Genomic DNA, 20,690 nt, shown 5'->3' with positions numbered 1-20,690 from the left:
AAGTTGCTTACAGGCATGAACCACCATGCCAGGCCAGTATATATTTTTTGTTGCATGTACTTTCAAACCTATTTGTGTCTTCTTACTTAGAGAAATTGATAAAAGAAGTATATTAAAATATTTTAATTAAAATTTTTAAAATTAAATTAAAAAATATTTAATTTAAATTAAAATTAAACTATATTAAAATATCTTACTTAGAGAAGACACAAATAAAGATGGTATCATGTACAGAGCATATGGTTGAGTCTTGCTTTTGTTACCCACTCTGATAATTTTTGCTTTTTAATGTGTTTAGATCATTAACATTTAATATAATTATTGATATGGCTGAATCTAGGTCTACCATTTCATCATCTCATCATCTGTACCCTTCATTTTTTGTTTTTCTGTTCCCATCTTATTGTTTTTTAAACAATTTTCTTAGTATTCCATTTTAATTTATCTATTTGATTTTTAGCTATATTTCTTTGTATTGCTATTTTAATGATTGCTCTAAGAATTATAATATACATCCCTAAGCAGAACTTGCCTTTTTAATACAGTGCTTCAAAGGTTTTCCTGGAAGCTTACCTAGCAGATGTCTGTTTACATCTCATTGGCTAAAATTGGGTTTAATCACTACCTTTAGACCAACCATTGTCCATGGATAGTGACTAGGTTAGATAAATTTGATTCACATTCTGGAATTGGAGGATGAATCCATCTATACTGAAATAGGGGATTCTCTTTGTTTGGTATTTGTTAGTAGGAAAGAAGGAGGGTGAATACAAAGTAAGCAGTGGTCAGTGCCTGCCATGGTCATTAAGCTTGTTGAATGTACTTAGTGTGCCAACATTTTAACCTCAGCACATTTTTAACACAGTTCTCTTTTTTGTTGTTGTTATTTCCCTTTAATTATCTTATCAATAAAGGAAAACTATCCCCTTCAAAAAATTACGTTAAATGTAGCTTCTAGTATTTGTTGCCCATGCCTCCTATTCCCATTTTGTTGTTTATTTAGGCTAGGAATGCCCCTTGGAATAAATTTTGAAAGTCTGTGCAAAAGTGGCCTATGGTAGATAATGCTTATTATCTACAAATGAGTGATTAAATAATGAATGCCTAAAAGTGGCTATTTTCTGACTACAAAAATGAAATTTCATAAAGAATCGGTTTAATTTTATTCTAGCAGATCAGAATTTCTCTTGAGATTATTTTGCCATAAAGGAGACAACCGTAACTTTTCTTTAGAAAAAAAGCAAAAGAGAAACAAAAAGATTAATTTGGGCCATTGGCTATTTCCTTTCCCATTTTTAAAAGAAGGTAGGTGTCATAAACCATGTTACATGTCATTTTGTTTTTAAAAGCTTAAGTAGTATTTGAAGTATCCTGGACTTAATACATTTTGGTACAATATGGATATACTTGTGGAAATATTCGTAACTAGAGGAAAAAAGAATTGGCATTTGCAAAGTTTAATTACATATAAGATGTTTGGTTTGCATAAACCAGGCCCATAATTTTGAAAGCACATTGCCCACTTTCTTCTCTAATAGGAAGGTGCAGTTACTTATTACTGATGATAGAATTATAAATTCTCTAAGGCAGAGACTATTTTCTGTCTCATTAGCAACTTGTGTGTGCAGAGGGACAGGTTGGTCAGCCTTATGATGATTTACAACTTAATAAATATATATGTACATTATCTTACTGGAGATCCTTAACCTCCCAAGAAGGTAGTGGAGGAAATTTCTCCCATTTTGTGGATATTTCCTCTATGCCAGCATCCCTAGGCCCCCCCATGCTGTACAAATTCCTTGGAGTTGGGCCATGTACAACCTGCAAGGAGACTTTCCTGCCTCCTAAGTGTTTTCCAGAGGGACAGCATGGGGAGTCTGGGTGGAAAATCATTGATTATGCAGGACTGTTTCATTTAACATCCCCAGACCTCATTCAAAGTACCAACACTGCCAACCTGCCATCGTGACATTCAGAAATGCCCCTCCCCACCAACCACCAGATGCCCCTGGGAAGCAGTGCCATGTCAGGACTCGCTACCACGCTGCCTCTCTAAGGTCATAAGTGGCAGGATTTATAACCACAGTGAATAAAAATGGCCTTGACAGAGAATTGTGAACATTTTGGACCAAACACATAAACCTTCCTGTATGCAAGCTTTCTTGGACACACAAGGGAGTGCTTGGAGGAGATTAAGAAGTATTTGGACCAGCCTGGGCAACAGGAGGAAACCCTGTCTCTATAAAAAATGCAAAAATTGGCCAGGCACAGTGGCTCACGCCTGTAATCCCAGCACTTTGGCAGGCCGAGGCTGGCAGATCACAAGGTCAGGAGTTTGAGACCAGCCTGACCAACATGGTGAAACCCCATCTCTACTAAAAATACAAAAATTAGCCTGGCATGTTGGTGTGCACCTGTAATCCTAGCTGCTCAGGAGGCTGAGGGAGCAGAATCGCTTGAACCCAGGAGGTGGAGGTTCCAGTGAGCCGAGATCACACCACTGCACTCCAGCCTGGGTGACAGAGTGAAAAAAAAAAAAAGAAAAAAGCAAAAATTAGCTGGCCATGGTGGTGTGTGCCAGTTACTTGGGAGGCTGAAGTAGGAAGATGTCTTGAGCCCAGGAGGCAGAGGTTGCAGTGAGCCATGATTGTGCACTGCACTCCAGCCTGGGCAACAAAGCAAGACCCTATCTTTAAAAACGAGAAAGAAAGAAAGAAATATTTGGAATCCCTCAAACAATATGAGTGTCAAAGCTTAGAAAAGGAGTTGGCATAGAAGAATCACCTCAAAATAATAATCATGATGATAGCAATAAGAATGCTCAAGCCAGGTGTGGTGGCTCAGACCTGTAATCCCAGCACTTTGGGAGGCCAAGGTGGGTGAATCACTTGAGCCCAGGAGTTTGAGACCAGCCTGGCAACATGACAAAACCCCATCTCTACAAAAATAAATAAATAAATAAATAAAACACACAAAAATTAGCTAGTCTGGTAGCGTGCACCTGTAGTCTCAGCTACTTGGGAGGCTGAAGTGTGAGGATCACTTGAGCCCAGGAGGAGCTCACCCCACTGCACTCCAGCCTGGGCAACAGAGTGAGACCTTGCCTCAAAACAAACAAACAAACAAACAAACAAACAAACAATGCTAACACTGTTATTACTATGTGCTAGGCACAATGTCAAGCTACCTGCATGTACTATCTTATTTAATTCTCACAACAGTGCCATGCAATTGTTGCTACCATTACCCTCATAGATTAGTGAACTACCATCGTCCCTTGCCACAGTCATTATTATAACCTCCTTTCTGGTCCTACTGCTTCCATGGAGTAAGCAGTACTTTTACCCTTCTGGAGTCCACTCTTGACAAAATCAACCAGAGCCAATTTTATAAAACAAAATCAGATCACGTAACTCCTCTGCTAAAACTCTCCAGTTGCTTCCTGTCACTGAATAAAATCAGAAGTCCCACAGTGGTCCACAGGGTGCATATGTCTTGGTTCCACATACCTCCCTCATCTCCTTCTACTCTGTCCCACACAGACCTCACTCCAGCCACACAAGCTTCTTATCATTCTTGGAACAGGCCAACCTTAGTCTCACCTTGGTGTCTGCAATGGCTGTCTCTTCCCAAGATGTGACTCAGTCTCTTACCTTATTTGGTCTCTGCTCAGACCTCATGACCTGAAGAGCCTTTCCTGGTGGCTCCATCCAAAGTAGCCTCCCTCCTTCACTCTCTGCCCTTCCCCCACCCCAACTGCTGACCTTTGCCTCCCTCTGACACTCTATTAAGTGCCTCTTTGTCCTCCCATTCATTGTTTCTCCAATCATAAGTATGTGAGCTTATAAAGTGGGGGCTTTGTCTTGTTCTCCCCTGAATCCCCATCTCTTAGAAAACATAGTAACTCAGTAAATATTTCTTGAGTATCTGTAGCTGCCTGAAGTAAAGTGACCTGTCCAATGTTCAGAGCTAATAAGGAGTGATTTACACTCTGAACTCCCAGACTGTCAGAGAAGGCCCTCCTTTGGGAAGAGGGGAAAAAGTACAAATGGAAGAGAAGTTTAGTGTGGAAGATGGGAATGGGAGAAAGGCCTTTCTTCTCTGCCAGGGAATGCTCGATGGAACATTTTTTTTTTTTTTTTTAATGTGTGCAGTAACCAAGAGACAATTGTATAGAAGGTAGAAACTAAGGTGCAGACACTGAGACTTCAGCAAGTCAGGAGTTTGTCAGTAAATTGGAACCAGAGTTGTTTCTTTCTGGGCTATGCAGTCGCTAGACAGCTCTCTGCTTTAGCCTTGCTGTCTAATTGTCATATGTAGGAATCACGCAACTGCAGAACGGTGTACCCTGTCTGTTAAAGCAGCTCCATAGTGGTCATTCTGAGCAAATTAATTTAGGATTAGCTCAGAAATAACTAATGCCTCCAGGGCAGCCAGAATTGCAGTCTGCCTATTAACATTTGCTTTGTTCCATTGCTTTAGAGTCATATTCAATTTATCAATTCCCCTCTTCCAGTTTTTGGCATGGTATCCTTTTGTCCCTTTCTCCTTCTGTGTCATAACTCTCAGGGAGCCTAGCTCGCTATGTGTTGAATACTTTAAACATTTTTTTAAGTAATTATGCAATTTTTAAAATGACTTATCTTTTTGGCTAGGGGGAAGCAAGGGAAATCGACAGAATACCACCTCAAATGATGTGGACTCAGTCTCTTGCTGGAATTTGCAAAGCCGATTTAAATACGATCTTAAGTGTCAGAAGATTGTTTTTAAAATATAGGAATTCAAGAAGACAGACTTTGAGAATGCAAATTTGAAGAACTTGGAATCTTTTCCATTTCAAATATAATATTAACCACGGAGCTTGTCTAGCTGGATGCCACAGTCTGTACAACATAAAGAAATCATCATAATAAAAACAGCTTCACGGCCTTGCTGGTGTTTGGTGCTGTCTTTGCCCTTACACCATTTTTTGCATGTTGTTGGTTAGAAAAATAGCAGTGTATGTAGGAGATCTAAAGGGCAAATCATTAAATTATGGCCACTAGCTATGAACCAATGAATGAATGTCAGCAGAGGAAGTGTGATGACTTGTAATACAGAAATGATGCTTCCAAAACTTTCCAAGGTTGTTTACATCACTGTTGGGGGCAAAATAAGGTTTATGTGGAGAAAAAAATTCAAGAATGCCTGAAAGTCACATAGCAATTATGACAAAAATTCAAAGCAGTTCATAGGCAGGGATAAAGGTGTAAGGAAGGCAGGGTCTAAACTGATGCAATTTGTGTGGGGTGGGAGGGGGTGATGGTGGGAGACAAGGGGAGGGGAAGAATTGCTTAGCCCTCCATGGATTTATGTTTAGCATTCTATTAAAGAACACTAGGATTTAATCCAATGCTGACTTTACTCTAAATCTGTTTGATGTATCCAGGCAGGGAGCCAAAGGGCTAGAGGCTAAGGATTGACTTGCTTAGTTAACTAGAGAAGCAGATGGAGTTGGGAGGTTCTGTGCTGTGTCTCTCCCTCCACAGGCAAGGCTGAACCTGGGAGCAAAATAAGGAGTTGGAGTTGGGCATGGTTGCTCACACCTATAATCCTAGTGCTTCAGGAGGCTGAGGCAGGAGGATTGCTTGAGGCCAAGAGTTCAAGACCAACCTAGGCAACCTGGGAGATTCTGTCTCTACAAAAAAAAATGTTTTAATTAAAAAAAAAAAAGAAGTGTGGGCGTCCTTCAATCTTGGAGCTCTAAGACCACATCTAAGGGAGTGGGAATGTGGTTAAGGTTGTGAACAAGTCCAGTAGAATGTGGCATGTGGGGCAAAAGACTGGAACCTAGCTTCCCCAAGGGCTCAACCCCAGGGTACATACTGGCAGGTTATGCTACGAACTCTCTAGGTCTTTACAACCTAGTGCCATTCAGAGGAAAAGGGAAGAAGGAAGGTAGGAGAACATTTTCCAGGTCCCCTCTCACCCTCATTCAACACTGCAGCCCTCACATTCCACCTCCACACTCTCCACCCTCGATGACATCACTGCTCATCCACACCACAGTAGGTCCCAGTTTGCCATCTCCTGGTAAAACAACATTTCCTTTTTCGTGTCAGTAATGATAATTTTTTTATGTTCCAGAAACAATGATAAGAGTGATAAAATGATCTTTGCCAACCACCCTCCTTCTGCACTGATTAAACATTAATAGTGGGGTTAAAGGAAACTCTCATTAAAAACAAATCTACGCTAACAAGCAGTTCTCCAAGGCTTCATCGGATCTCTCTTACAGCAAAGTACATTGGTGATATACAGGGGAGCGAAAGAACTGCCCCATAACACAAATACCCTGTGGGTAGAAAACAAGGAATGGCTGAGATTTTGGAAGCACCAAGGCTAATGGTCTTCATTCTTCATTTTAATATCCTGGCCACAGGACATAGTAGGCGCTCAATAAATGTTGAAGAAATAAATGATTGAACACAACTTTTTAGGATACTCAAATCCCTCCCTTTTAGCACTGATTTCCCCAAACCTGTCTTCTGACATCCTAATTTTATCCCCAATAAATGGTCCAGCTGTAATTATTTTCAACCAAGTTCCTTCAGAGGAATTTGTGTATCTGTGACTATGCAAAAATACCTTGACTCTGGTAATGTCAAATAAAGCTCATATACTATTAAATACTAGGCATGCATTAAAAGAACAAGGTAAGCCAGTATAGGTGAGGAACAGACCTGACTTTGTGGGAAGCATTGGTAGGAATAACGTCCTCAGAGATCATCAGCTTTTCCCATTCATGTGACTTTTCACTCTGACATTTGAAAGAGATCATTTTTCTCTGTCTCAATACCCAAAACACTGATTATCATTGCTGTTTGGAAACTTAGAAACCATATAGTCCAAAACTCTCACTTAAATAGATAAGGGAACCGAATTTCAGAGTGGTCTAATGATTAATGCAAGATCTCACTTCTAGTTAGAATTGCTAGAACGAAAGAACAAATGTCCAGTGTCTCAGGTGAGTAAGCCATTTCCCCGACAAAGCAATGACTTTTGCAACAGACAGAAGCAGGCAAGGGAGAGACATTCATCAGGCCTATTGAAACAATCCATTGTGGTTATTGGGAATAGGCACCATTTTAAAAATAATGAATACTAACATGGAAATAGCTCCAGACATTATTGAATGAAAAAAGCAGTTGCAAAATAATGCATAGGGTATGAGTCCATTTATGTGAACCAAAATGAACAGTGTAAATTTTTCCATGGACAAGATGTGGAAGGATGGATTCCACTCTGACAACAGTGCTTCCCTCTGAAGAGGACTCTAGGATCAAGGATGGTGGTCAAAGGTCAATTTGTCCTTACCTGCAAATGTCTGGATTTTTATAAGGAGTATCTATCTATGCATGAATTGTTTAAGAACTAATTTAAAAGGGTAAAACTGGCTGGGCATGGTGGGTCATGCCTATAATCTCCACACTTTCGGAGGCTGAGGTAGAAGGATCACTTGAGGCCAGGAGTTTGAGACCAGTTTGGTCCACATAGTGGGATCCCATCTGTTTAAAAAAAAAAAAAAAAAAGTTTAATTGAGCGTGTTGGCACATGCCTGTAGTCCCAGCTAGTAAGGAGGCTGAGAGGCAGGAGGATTTTTGAGTCCAGGAATTTGAGATTGTACTGTTGTACTGCTCACTGGCTATGATCATGCCACTACACTCCAGCCTGGATGACGGAACCAGGTCTTGTCTCTAAAATAAAATTAAACAAAAATAAAAGAGTAAAACTGTATTTATCGTTGTGTTCTATGTCACTCTGATGGCTTTGTTCCTAACACTATGGATCATGCTCTGGGGGACTCAGCCTTTTACCTTAATCCCAATGGAAAGTCTAGATTCATCCCAAAACTTTAGGGTTCATGGTCTACCACAGGGAGAGGAGAGAGTATGTGAGATTATCTTCCCAAAAAGTGTTTATTGCTCACTTCTTCACACTGATTTCCATTTCACACCTTGAATATAATAATAATGACAATAATAATAATTGAATATGTAAATGCTACTAAGAATAAATGACAATAGCTATGCTCTTTTGAGCTCTAACTCTACTCCAGGCACTCTCCTAAGCACCTTCATGCATTCTCTTTAAGTCTTCATAACCACTCTGAGAGGTAAGTACTGTTATTATTCCCATTTTAGAGACGAAAATCTGAGGCTTAAATATATCAATGAACCTGACCTTGGCCACAGGGCTGCTGGGATCTGAACCAGGTGGTTTCACTCCAGAGTCTGTGGTGGGACACAGGCATTGGCACTTCTTGAGCCTGGAGAAATGCTGACCAGTGTCTGTAGGAGGAGTGTATCGTGCTAGAAAACATGATTTCATCCACAGCAGAAAATGCTGCCTCCAGAGAGACCTTCTGTCTAATCTGCTTCCCCATTGCTTTCTCTTTGAGTTCCTTTGAGCCTTTTTACTTATGAATTCAAATGCCCCAGGGTCACTAAGTCGAGTGCATAATTCTGTCACGCAGTGTGCAGTGAGGGGAAAATATTCTTATTTGGAGAGTAAAAACCCATCTACTATTATGTACAAGCTCAGCAACAATTTCTCAATTACCTGTTCATTTTATTTAAAACAACAGTCAATAAAAACAGCAAGAAACTTTCTTTGAAGGAGATAAGGGCTGATCTGCCTGGAGCCAGGGAATAATCTCTTTTTTCTTGGGTTACTATTTACTTTGGATATGTCAGTTTGGGCCCTTAAAGGTGTGGACGGCATAAAGTAAGTTTTGAAATGATTTTTGCATTTTATGTTAGAGAAAGGTACTTTTCAGGAAGCTGTTATTTTCTCTCTCTCTCTCTCTCTCTCTCTCTCTTCTTTTTACTTTTTTCAGATGGAGTCTCGCTCTGTTGCCCAGGCTGGAGTGAAGTGGGGCAATCTCAGCCCACTGCAACCTCCACCTCCCAGGGTCAAGCAATTCTCCTGTCTCAACCTCCTGAGTAGCTGGGATTACAGGCACGTGCTGCCACGCTTGGCTATTTTTTTTGTGTTTTTAGTAGAGACAGGGTTTCATCATGTTGGCCAGGCTGGTCTCGAACTCCTGACCTCAAGCAATCTGCCCGCCTCAGCCTCCCAAAGTGCTGAAATTACAGGCGTGAGCCACCACACCCGGCCTCATTATTTCTTTAATAATGATCGAGGCCTCTCTGATTCAACACTGAAAGTTTGAATTAGATCATAGAAATCTTTGTTTAAATATGTATATACATACTTATGTATACATTATATATGTATGCCTATGTGTGTATATATATCTATAACATATCTATTCTATATCTATTATGTACAGATATGTAAAAAATATAGCTTTAATTGGGAAAATTTGCATTGGATGAAGCACTTTAAAATTCTTCTCTCATGCCGCAGTACTGTCAAGTTTTTGCCTAGAGCAATGTACTGACTCGAGTTCTGCTGAATCCTGCCTAGACAAACCACTTGTCATTTCAAAGTTGCATTAATATTTCCATGCACTTTTTGAATATTTCCTTTTGGAAAGAGTAACTCCACCTGCTTCTTTTTTCCACATGTGTACATCAAAGGTGAAGCTGGGACATGTCCTCTTTCCTCTTAACCCCCTAGCTCAGGACCTGGTAAATACAGCAAATGGGGAGTGAGTTTCTCAAGTGCCTGGCTGTGTCCGCCCCTTGCCTGCCCCGAGATGCGGTGGTGGAACAGCAAGAGGAGCCTTGCCAGCCTGCAGGACACAGGTGCTGCTAAGCCCTCCAGTTACCACGACTACAGCACTTTCCAAAGGGTGAGGAGTTTTGATAAATGTCTGGTACGCATTTCTGCAAACAAAGCCATTTATTTTAGGCCAAAGCTTTTGTAGCAAAATGTAGATAGTATATCTAGAATGTGTCAAATGGAATGCTTTCATTACATATTTTCGGATTGATTTCTTATGTTGCATATTTATAAAGTAAAAGCCTTGTTATCTTAGATTTCTTAGCTTTGCCATTAACTGCAAACAAGATGTATGGACTAAGTGTGGAGGCTGTCTCAGGAACCTGAGCCCATCTGGGAGAAATATTTTAGGTCATCACTGAAAGGAATCAGTGCCTTGAGGGTCCTTTCTCAATGCTGTAAGTTCTTGGAACAGAAAAGATGTTTTTGTTAGGCCACAGTTACCACTAAGTGGTATCTATTATGTGATGAGCCAGAGACCTGGAAAACTATCCTCAATCCCTCTCCCCTTCACCCAAAAGAAAATACTGGTTCCTGAAATTCTCATTAAAAATGGAATCCTTTTGGTTGGGTTGGCATGGCTCTTGGAGGAAAGGCCGATCAGGCCAGGAGCAGTGGCTCACAACTGTAATCCCAGCACTTTGGGAGGCCGAGGCATGCGGATCACCTGAGGTCAGAAGTTTGAGACCAGCCTGGCCAACCATGGCCAACATGGTGAAACCCCGTCTCTACTAAAAATACAAAAATTAGCCAGAAGCAGTGGCGGGCACCTGTAATCCCAGCTGCTTGGGAGACTGGAGCCTGAGAATTGCTTGAACCCGGGAGCCAGAAGTTGCAGTGAGCCAAGATTGTGCCGCTGCACTCCAGCCTGGGTGACAGGAGGAGACCCCATTTCAAAAAAAGAAAGAAAGAAAGAGAGAAAGAGAGAAAGAAAGAGAAAGAAAGAGAGAAAGAAGAAAAAGAAAGAAAGAAAAAGAAAGAAAGAAAGAAAAAGAAAGAAAGAAAGAAAGAAAGAAAGAAAGAAAGAAAGAAAGAAAGAAAGAAAGAAAGAAAGAAAAAGAAAAAGAAAGAAAGAAAGAAAGAAAGAAAGGAAAGAGAAAGAAAGAGAAAGAAAGAAAGAAAGAAAGAAAGAAAGAAAGAAAGAAAGAAAGAAAGAAAGAAAGAAAGAAAGAAGAAAGAAGGAAGAAAGAGAAGAAAGAAAGAGAGAGAAGAAAATAAGCCAATCAACCCAGGAGGACCAGCCCAAAGCTTGTGCTTGGGATTAACCTTTAGTAGGATTTATCTGTTTAGGGACTGGCTGGCACCGGTGGCCTAGGGATTGGGGCACCACACATGAGAGTCAGACTTTCGAAGGAAGACAGGAGGAAAAGAGAGATGCTGGACAGTGTTGCCCTGGAAAGGCCTGGAGAACCATGGGTACCAAAGGGGCAGCCTCTAAGCATGGAGATCTAGCGCATGTTAGCCACTTACCTCTGCAGAGGGCCAGCTCTTATTTGCCTCCAAGTGATTTCTGACATATTTTCAAGTGCAAAATAAAACACTCTTCTTTGAAAATATTAATGAATGTTCCTGTATGTGTCCTAGGTTTTTATAAGACAAAGATGTTTTGGACATGTCCAAGCCCCCAGAACTGGCTGCACCCTGTGTGCCCTTCTCTCAGTGCAGCGACTTATGGGCTAAGAATGGCCCCTGCCAGAGCATATTGTGCTGGGCGGTCACGGGTGGCAGAAACCGCTGGCCTCTCTTTTGACAACCCACAGGAAACATTTGGACCTCCAGCAGTTTCCGCTCAAAGTGCTCCATGGTAGCAGCACCTGCATGTGGTGCAGAGCTGTGGCTACACTGCTTTATAACTTATCTTTCTATCTGACCTCTGGGAGTCCAGTGAAAGACCAAAACTTTACTGCTGTTTATGTTCGGTAAGCAAACTCAAAGGTTTAGAATTCCTTATTTGAACTATATTTAGAATTCAAATAGTCATTAGCAGAAGGAAGCATTTGCTTCTTAAGGATATATGTTAGTGAAAATGTAATGAAGCTTTTATTTATAACTTGCATTAGTTATAAGTTGCCAAACATAATCAATTTACCCTGTTGAGAAATTAGAGTTGAGAGAGTAACATGTTAAAGAAGGATAAATTGGGCTGGGTGATATGGCTTATACCTGTAATCCCAGCACTTTGGGAAACTGAGGAGGGAGGATTGCTTGAGGCCAGGAGTTCGATCCTCCCTGGCCCAGGAAACATAGCGAGACCCTGTCTCTATAAAAAAGAAAAAAAAAGAAAAAAAGAAAATAAAGGACAAGTTACTTACATCATTGTTCCTGGTAGAATGACAACACAGGTAATCTAGGTAAAACACATCTTTAACTTTTGTGTGTGTGTGATTAATCTGTGAATCTCTGATTATAGCTGGTTGAATATTTCCCCTAAAATAATTGGTTTTGAGCATTAATAATAGGCCTCTATGTCGATGACAATTTTATGACTTTATTCATGTGCAATAAAGCCCTTATAATAGATTATACAATTAACTTTCTACAGTTGAAATAAGTGAAATATAACTGGTTTTAGAGGGATCCAGTTGGAATTAAGTTAAAGCACATTGACTTCTTCCAGTTTAGGACCATGTAATAGTTTTGAATGCATTTTTCATTATTTGAAACCTTTTTCTTCTAGCATGTAGTAATGGTGGGAGAACTAAATGACCCTGAAAATTCTGGAAATGAGGAGAAACAGACTAAAGCCATAGGCAGCAGATGAATGAAGAGAGAGAAGAGTGCTTTAGGTAAGCCTCTGGTTAGACCTAACTTTAATAAGCTCTACTTGAGAAAGGGGGCACATGGCCTCTCTTGGGGTACTATGGCTTCATTCATGTCACCCTGAAATTGCATGATTCCTCTGAGTATAGTGGTCTTAATTAGGATGGGAGGTTAAACAAAATAAGCAAAATTAACAAAGCATTTGTCCTTTTATGTAGCAATGTTCTAGAAAAATCTTAAGGGATTTCACTAATTTAAATGTCACAACGCAATTAACTTTGTTTTTCCATCTCTGCTGAGTGTGGGTGCATCCTAATTTTTCTTATAGTTATAAAAAGTGTCGACTATTTCGTATGCACAATTAGTATTGAAATTAGCACAACTGTGGATAAAAATGTCATCTCTTGTTTATCTTCTCCCATGGTTACTTGTGAATTGTGGAGTGTGATGTGTAGAGCTGTTTTGGGAGGTGGAATACAGGTAGGACCCCTAGTCAAGAAGCCTGCCTCACAGAGAGGGCGCCTTACTCCACATTAAATGTTCACAGTCCTTTGCTCACTGTCTAATTGAGAAGAATATTAGTACATCAGGAGCTCAATCCCAAGTAAATTTAAAAATGGGAAGTCTTACAACACTTTTGGAAGATACGTGGATGAGGCTTTTAGGTGAGTTGTTAGTCTTTTTTTTTTTTTTCTTGAGACAGTGTCTCACCCTGTCACTCAGGCTGGAGTGCAGCGATGTGTTCTCGGCTCACTGCAACCTCCACCTCCCGGGTTCAAGTGATTCTCCTGCCCCAGCCTCCTGAATATGGGACTACAGGTGCACGCCACCACGCCTGGCTAATTTGTATTTTCAGTAGAGATGGGGTTTCACTATGTTGACCAGGCTGGCCTCAAACTGCTGACCTCAAGTGATCCACCTGCCTGGGCCTTCCAAAGTAAATCAGCTCTATGCATTTAAATTTAATCAGCGATTAACTTTAAATTGTGCCTGGCTGGATTTGTTAGTCTTAACTCCAAAATTTTATTCCAATTTTCCCAGAGGCACTATGGGCCCAGAGCCAGCATGGGCTAGAAAGTGAAACTTTGTAGCCACAGGCAGAGAGAGTAGAGAATGTTTCTTTTTTATCAAAAGGAGAAGAAGGCCAGTAGTGGTGGCTCACCCTGTAATCCCAGCACTTTGGGAGGTGGCGGGCATGGTGGCGGGCACCTGTAATCCCAGCTACTCAGGAGGCTGAGGCAGGAGAATCGCTTGAACTCGGGAGGCAGAGATTGCAGTGAGCCGAGATCGTGCCATTGCACTCAAGTTTGGATGACACAGCAAGACTCCGTCTCAAAAAATAAATAAACAAAAATAAATTAAGCTAAATTAAGGTTCATGCCTGTAATCCTAGCACTTTGGGAGGCCGAGGTGGGTGGATCACAAGATCAAGAGATCGAGACCATCCTGGCCAATATGGTGAAACCCCATCTTTACTAAAAATACAAAAATTAGCTGCGTGTGGTGATGCATGCCTGTAGCTCCAGCTACTTGGGAGGCTGAAGCAGGAGAATCGCTTGAATCTGGGAGGCAGAGGTTGCAGTGAGCCAAAATGGCACCACTGCATTCCAGCCTGGCGACAGAGCAAGATTTCATCTCAAAAAATGAAATAAAATAAAAAGTAATTAATTAATTTTTTTAAATGAAAAGAAAAAGTAAAACAAAATCCCAAGTCCCATTTGCATGAACATTTACATGAAAATTTTATCCAACCACAAAAACACATTTTTGTGTTTAAATACGTTTTGTGATAAAGGCAACTGAATATGGACTAGTGCTCAGATGATATCAGAGAATCATTAATATTCTTAGGAGGGATAATAGAATTGTGGTTATGAAGGAAAATGTTCTTCTTTTTAGGAGATACGTGCTGAAGGGCTGAAGTGTTATGTCTACAGTTTATCTTCCACATATATTGAAAACTTACACACACAGAGAAAAAAGCAAATGTGGTAAATATTAGAAGTTGTTGAATTTAGATACTGGGTGTAGAGGCAGTCATTGAGCTAGTAACTAAAGGTCTGTGAATCAGTTGGAATTGCTTCTGGTTGCAAATAAAACTCAACTGACAAGGGTTTCAATTTTAAGAACCTTCAACCTTGACTAAACAAGAGTTGCATCAGTTGTCCATTTAGTGTTGGTGCAGTCACTCAGTGATGCCATTGAGACCCCATATTGATCTATCCATCTGTCTTGTCATTTTCAGCACATTGGCTTCTGACACTGCCAATTCATGATTGCAAGACAGCTGCCGAAGCTGTAGACACTGTCACACTGACAGACAGGATGTGGGTGGGGAAGAGCAAAAGCAAACTCTCCTCTTGCCCTTGCACCATTATCAGAAAGCAGAGTCTTTCCCTGAAGGCCCCAGGAGACTTCTACTTATACCTCAGTGGCCAGAATGGTCCTATGCCAATCCTAGCTACAGGGGAGTCTAGGGAAGGAAATCACCATATGGAATTTATATCTACTGTGATTCATCCCCTTGGGTTACAGGTGCACTGTCACCCTGAACAAAAGTGGTGTTCTGTTAACAAAAAAAAAAGGAGAAAATGGCAGCTGTTTGTCATTGGCTAAATAAATACCCTTTTTCTCTGGAAGGGAAGTTGTTCTGTTTCACTAGATAACAGAAATGATTTTTAAATGAAACTAAAACTCCTTCCACATGACATCAGATTGATGTTTAACAGAAAGATAAATGGTGCCCGAAAGGAGCTTTTAGGTTTCTTGTTTTCCTTTAGCTCAGTAAAAATAGAAAGTTTTTAGCCATCCGTGGAAGCTATATTTTGCTTAACCTTCGATTTTGGTAATACATTTCATTATACAGTTTGCTTCCAACAATTGTTTTCATTATGATAGACACTGTGAGGCAGAACAGAATATATATTTCTACTCATCATATTATTAGCTACTGTTTGCTGAGTGTCCCTTATATGCAAGGCATTATAATAGGTGGTTACATCTTCTCTCATTTATGTAAGAGGATATACCCGGCTGTTACAAAAAGCCCTAGATCAAGTCTGAGTCATCAGACTTAATAAAGAAGAAGAAAACAGAAAGTTTTCAACAACCATTCTAATTTCTACTTCATTCCCAGCCTGTATGAGGCCACTATAATAAGATACCCTTGACATCTGGGCTCTTAAAATGGAAACCCATTTATTGGTTAAAACAAAGAACAGTCATAATTAGAATTCCCTTCTGTTCCCTTCCCTATCCCTTGGCCCAAGGGTAGGGTTTCTTTTTTTTTTTTATACTTAAGTTCTAGGGTACATGTACATAACGTGCAGGTTTGTTACATATGTATACTTGTGCCATGTTGGTGTGCTGCACCCATCAACTCGTCAGCACCCATCAATTCGTCATTTATATCAGGTATAACTCCCAATGGAATCCCTCCCTCCTCCCCCCTCCCCCCTCCCCATGATAGGCCCTGGTGTGTGATGTTTCCCTTCCGGAGTCCAAGTGATCTCATTGTTCAGTTCCCACCTATGAGTGAGAACATTGGTGTTTGGTTTTCTGTTCTTGTGATAGTTTGCTAAGAATGATGGTTTCCAGCTGCATCCATGTCCCTACAAAGGACGCAAACTCATCCTTTTTTATGGCTGCATAGTATTCCATGGTGTATATGTGCCACATTTTCTTAATCCAGTCTGTCACAGATGGACATTTGGGTTGATTCCAAGTCTTTGCTACTGTGAATAGTGCAGCAATAAACATACATGTGCATGTGTCTTTATAGCAGCATGATTTATAATCCTTTGGGTATATACCCAGTAGTGGGATGGCTGGGTCATATGGTACATCTAGTTCTAGATCCTTGAGGAATTGCCATACTGTTTTCCATAATGGTTGAACTAGTTTACAATCCCACCAACAGTGTAAAAGTGTTCCTATTTCTCCATATCCTCTCCAACACCTGTTTCCTGACTTTTTAATGATTGCCATGCTAACTGGTGTGAGATGGTATCTCATTGTGGTTTTGATTTGCATTTCTCTGATGGCGAGTGATGATGAGCATTTTTTCATGTGTCTGTTGGCTGTATGAATGTCTTCTTTTGAGAAATGTCTGTTCATATCCTTTGCCCACTTTTTGATGGGGTTGTTTGTTTTTTTCTTGTATATTTGTTTGAGTTCTTTGTGGATTCTGGATATTAGCCCTTTGTCGGATGAGTAGATTGCAAAAATGTTCTCCCATTCTGTAGGTTGCCTGTTCACTCTGATGGTAGTTTCTTTTGCTGTGCAGAAGCTCTTTAGTTTAATTAGATCCCATTTGTCAATTTTTGCTTTTGCTGCCGTTGCTTTTGGTGTTTTAGACATGAAGTCCTTGCCCATGCCTATGTCCTGAATGGTATTACCTAGGTTTTCTTCTAGGGTTTTTATGGTATTAGGTCTAACATTTAAGTCTCTAATCCATCTTGAATTAATCTTCGTATAAGGAGTAAGGAAAGGATCCAGTTTCAGCTTTCTACTTATGGCTAGCCAATTTTCCCAGCACCATTTATTAAATAGGGAATCCTTTCCCCATTTCTTGTTTCTCTCAGGTTTGTCAAAGATCAGATGGCTGTAGATGTGTGGTATTATTTCTGAGGACTCTGTTCTGTTCCATTGGTCTATATCTCTGTTTTGGTACCAGTACCATGCTGTTTTGGTTACTGTAGCCTTGTAGTATAGTCTGAAGTCAGGTTTTGGTTACTGTAGCCTTGTAGTATAGTTTGAAGTCAGGTTTCTTTTAGAAAGGAAGCAAGACACTCATTATAGAGTCTTAGCTCAGTAATAGCCACCTAACCATCACTGGGGGCCACAGTCGTGTGTCCTGGAAAGGCATAGAAGGCATGACCTATGCCCAGAAGGTCTCTGAGTGTGCAGAAGTCCCTCACCTTCAGGCCATTTGGTGATGATTTAGCATGTGGTGTGGATGACTGAGGTCCACCTTCTAACTCCGGTTGACTGCCGACAGATGCTGTGAAGTGCTGTGTTGTTTTCTGGAGTCTTAGCAAAGAGAAATATAGGCTGACAGCACTCTTGGGCTACCCCATGGCTCTTGGCCATTTGTTGTCTCAGGTAAGCCTAGTTGAAGAGAAGCTCAACAGAGCCAAGGCGGGCAGAGAGGACCAAGAGGCTATAGACTGGTGGGTTGAGGTGAAGATAGTGGGTACACCATTGGGAAACTACATACTGGTTTCGGAAGGAAGAAACCATTCAGAAGGAAAAGGGCCAGAGGAACGTATGAACATCCAGGTCAGGAGACGAAAGTTAGATCAACATCTGGCAAATTAGCAGAGAGTAGACATAGACAGAAAGCAGAGCAATGCCTGGGTGGAATTTGTAGAGTCTCCTACTGCATGTTCCTTCACTTAACAAAGATTTTGTTTAGTATGTACTATGTGCCAGAAACTGTTCTAGGTACCAGGAATATAGTAGTGAACAAAACAGACAAAGATCCCTGCCTCTCATTCTCCTTGAAGTCATAACTTGTTTTTTCCACTTACATTCTAATGAGGAAAACAAATTATAAACAAGATTTACACATAAATTATAAGTAAATTATGCAGTATGTTAGTGGTAAATAGTAAGCAAAAACAGAAAGCAGCAAAAGGAGATAAAGGATTGTAAAGATGCTGTGCTTACAACACAGTAGCCATTAGCCTTGTGTGGCTGATGATATTTAAATTAAAGTTAAAAATTCTGTTTCCATGTGATACAAGCCACATTTCCAGTGCTCAGAAGCCTCATAGTGGCCATCCTATTGGACGGTGAAGATAAAGTTTCATCAAGCAGAAAACTCTGTTGGTCAGTGCTTTTATAAAGGGTGCAATATTTAGGTGGGGTGGGTAGTGAATGTCCTACTGCAAAGATAACTTTTAAATAAAGACCCAATGGAGTTGATGGGGTTGATGGGCTGATGGGCTGACTCATGAGCCTGTCTGGAGGAAGAGTATTCCAGACAGAGGGAACGGCAAATGCAGAGGTTCAGGAGATGGGAGTGAAGTCCATGTGGCTGGAGCATAGTGGATGGGGTAGAGTAGTAAAAGAGGAGGTCAGAAAAGTGAATGGAGGGAACAGATCCTGAGGCCCTTGTGGGCCTTTGTAAGGACTTTGTATTTTACCCTAAGTGAGATGGGAACCATTAGAGGTTTTGTGCAGAGGAGTTTCATGATCTGATTTAGATTTTAATAGAACCCCTCTGGCTGCTATGATGAGGATAGATTGAAAGTGGGCCAAGGCAGAGGTAGGGGATAAGTGAGGGGATATTGCAATAACCCTGGAAAGAGGTGACGGTGTCTAGGCTGGTAGCAGTGGTGGTGGTGGTGAAAAGTAATCAGATTTAGGTTATTCTTTTGAAGGCTCAGGCAACATGATGCCTGACTGGGGTGTAGGGTTTAAAAGAGAGAACAGACGAAGGTTTTCCGGTCTGAGCAATAGGAAGGATGGAGTTTTCACTCACTAAGATGGGGAAGACTGGGGGTGGAACCAGTTTGAATATCATAAGATCAGGAGTTCCTTTTTCGACATGTTAAATGTGATATGCCTGCTCAGCATCCCATGGATGTTCAGCAAGTGGTGGTTGCTGTACTTAGAAATTTGGGACTAGTCGGCCTTGTGGTATTTTAAATCATGAGGCTGGTGATATCCTTAAAGGAGTGGTTCAAATAGAAAATAGAAGAGGTGGTTGGGCTCACGCCTGTAATCCCAGCACTCCGGGAGGCCGAGGCAGGTGGATTGCTTGAGTCCAGGAGGTTGAGACCAACCTGGGCAATATGGTGAAACCCTGTCTCTATTAAAAATAAAAATAAAAATAAGAAAATAGCCAGACATGGTAGTGCGTGCCTGTAATCCCAGCTACTCAGGAGGTTGAGGTGGGAGAATCACCTGAGCCCGGGAGCTCAAGGCTGCAGTGAGCTGAGATTGCACCACTGTACTTCAGCCTCAGCAACCAGAGTGAGACCCTGTCCAAAAAGGGAAGGAGAGGAGAAGGGAGAGGAGGGGGTCCAAGACCAGATGCCTGAGGACACTAAAGACAGGAGGTTGGTAAAGGAGGCAGTAGAAGGAGCAGCCAGTGTTGGAAAAGCCAAGAGAAAGGGGTGCATGAAGCCTAGTGAGGCAGGGTTCGCAAAGAAGGAAGGGAGCAAGGTGTCACATGCAGAGATGAGCACTCAGAACTGACAGCTGGATTGAACCCCGTGGTGGGTAATTGATGACCTTGTGAGGAGTAGATATGTTGAGAGATGGGGGTGAAAGTTGTTCACAATGGGTTCAAGGGAGAATTGAAGCAAGAACAAATGATCCTTTCAAGATATAAAGGTGAGTAGAGAGCTGGTGTAGTAGCCAAGAGAAGAACAGGAAGACCAAGAGAAAGTTGTTGTTGCTGTTTTTGTTTCTTTGTTTTTCAAATAATCCTTATTGAAATATTTTCCATTGTGTGTCTTAACTAGCTGGGCATTCCACAGCACCACCATTGATGTCACCTATAACGTCATGAGGGTGGCGGCCATCAACATTGCAGCCCACAGACTGGGGAGTCCCCAGTACCTCTTTAATGATTCCAGAGAGTTCTCTGGCTAAAGATTAGTGCCACATGTGTCGAGCAATGTTGACGATCTCATCAAAAGTGATATTTCCACTGTGTTTAATGTTTTTCTGTTTCTTTCTGTCTCTTGGTGGTTCCTTGAGGGCTTTGATGATCAGGGCAGAGACAGAAGGCACCACCTCAATCTGGGCCTGTCTGTTCTGAATGGTCAGTTTCACTGTAATCCTCAGATCCTTTCAGTCACTGGTTGCTTTAGCAATGTCATCACCAACCTTTTTTGGAAACAGACCCAGGGGGCCGATCTTGGGGGCCGACACAGACATGGCACCCACTTCACCCCCAGTGCACCTCAGGTATATAACTTTGATCTCATTGGGGTAAAACTTTGGCAGCATGGCAGAGGTGGCTAGATTCAGGATGACTGAAGAAAGTTGCACCTTGGCCTCCTCCCAGCTGAAAGCCAAAAGTCTTGTTGCTGTTTTTTGAAGAGATGCTTGGATTAACAACTTGTTTGTAAGACCTAGTAAAGAGAAAGTTTGAGGACACACGAGCAGAGGGGAAGAAAGACTGGAGGGAAGAGGGATGTGGGGAGGAACTGGCATGTGCCAGGAACCTGGAGACAGGACGGGAG

The 20,690-nt window shown here is 41.3% G+C and overlaps 1 pseudogene; it reads right to left on the bottom strand.

Moving 5' to 3' along the window:
* Positions 1-19,956: 19,956 nt before the first annotated feature.
* Positions 19,957-20,469, bottom strand: LOC115898389 (annotated as a pseudogene).
* Positions 20,470-20,690: the final 221 nt, after the last annotated feature.

The sequence above is a fragment of the Rhinopithecus roxellana genome, chromosome 6 (genome assembly GCF_007565055.1).
Source record: "Rhinopithecus roxellana isolate Shanxi Qingling chromosome 6, ASM756505v1, whole genome shotgun sequence".
NCBI lineage: Eukaryota > Metazoa > Chordata > Mammalia > Primates > Cercopithecidae > Rhinopithecus > Rhinopithecus roxellana.
Note: the sequence above shows the minus strand (reverse complement) of the source record. Positions and strands in the feature narration are given on the sequence as shown.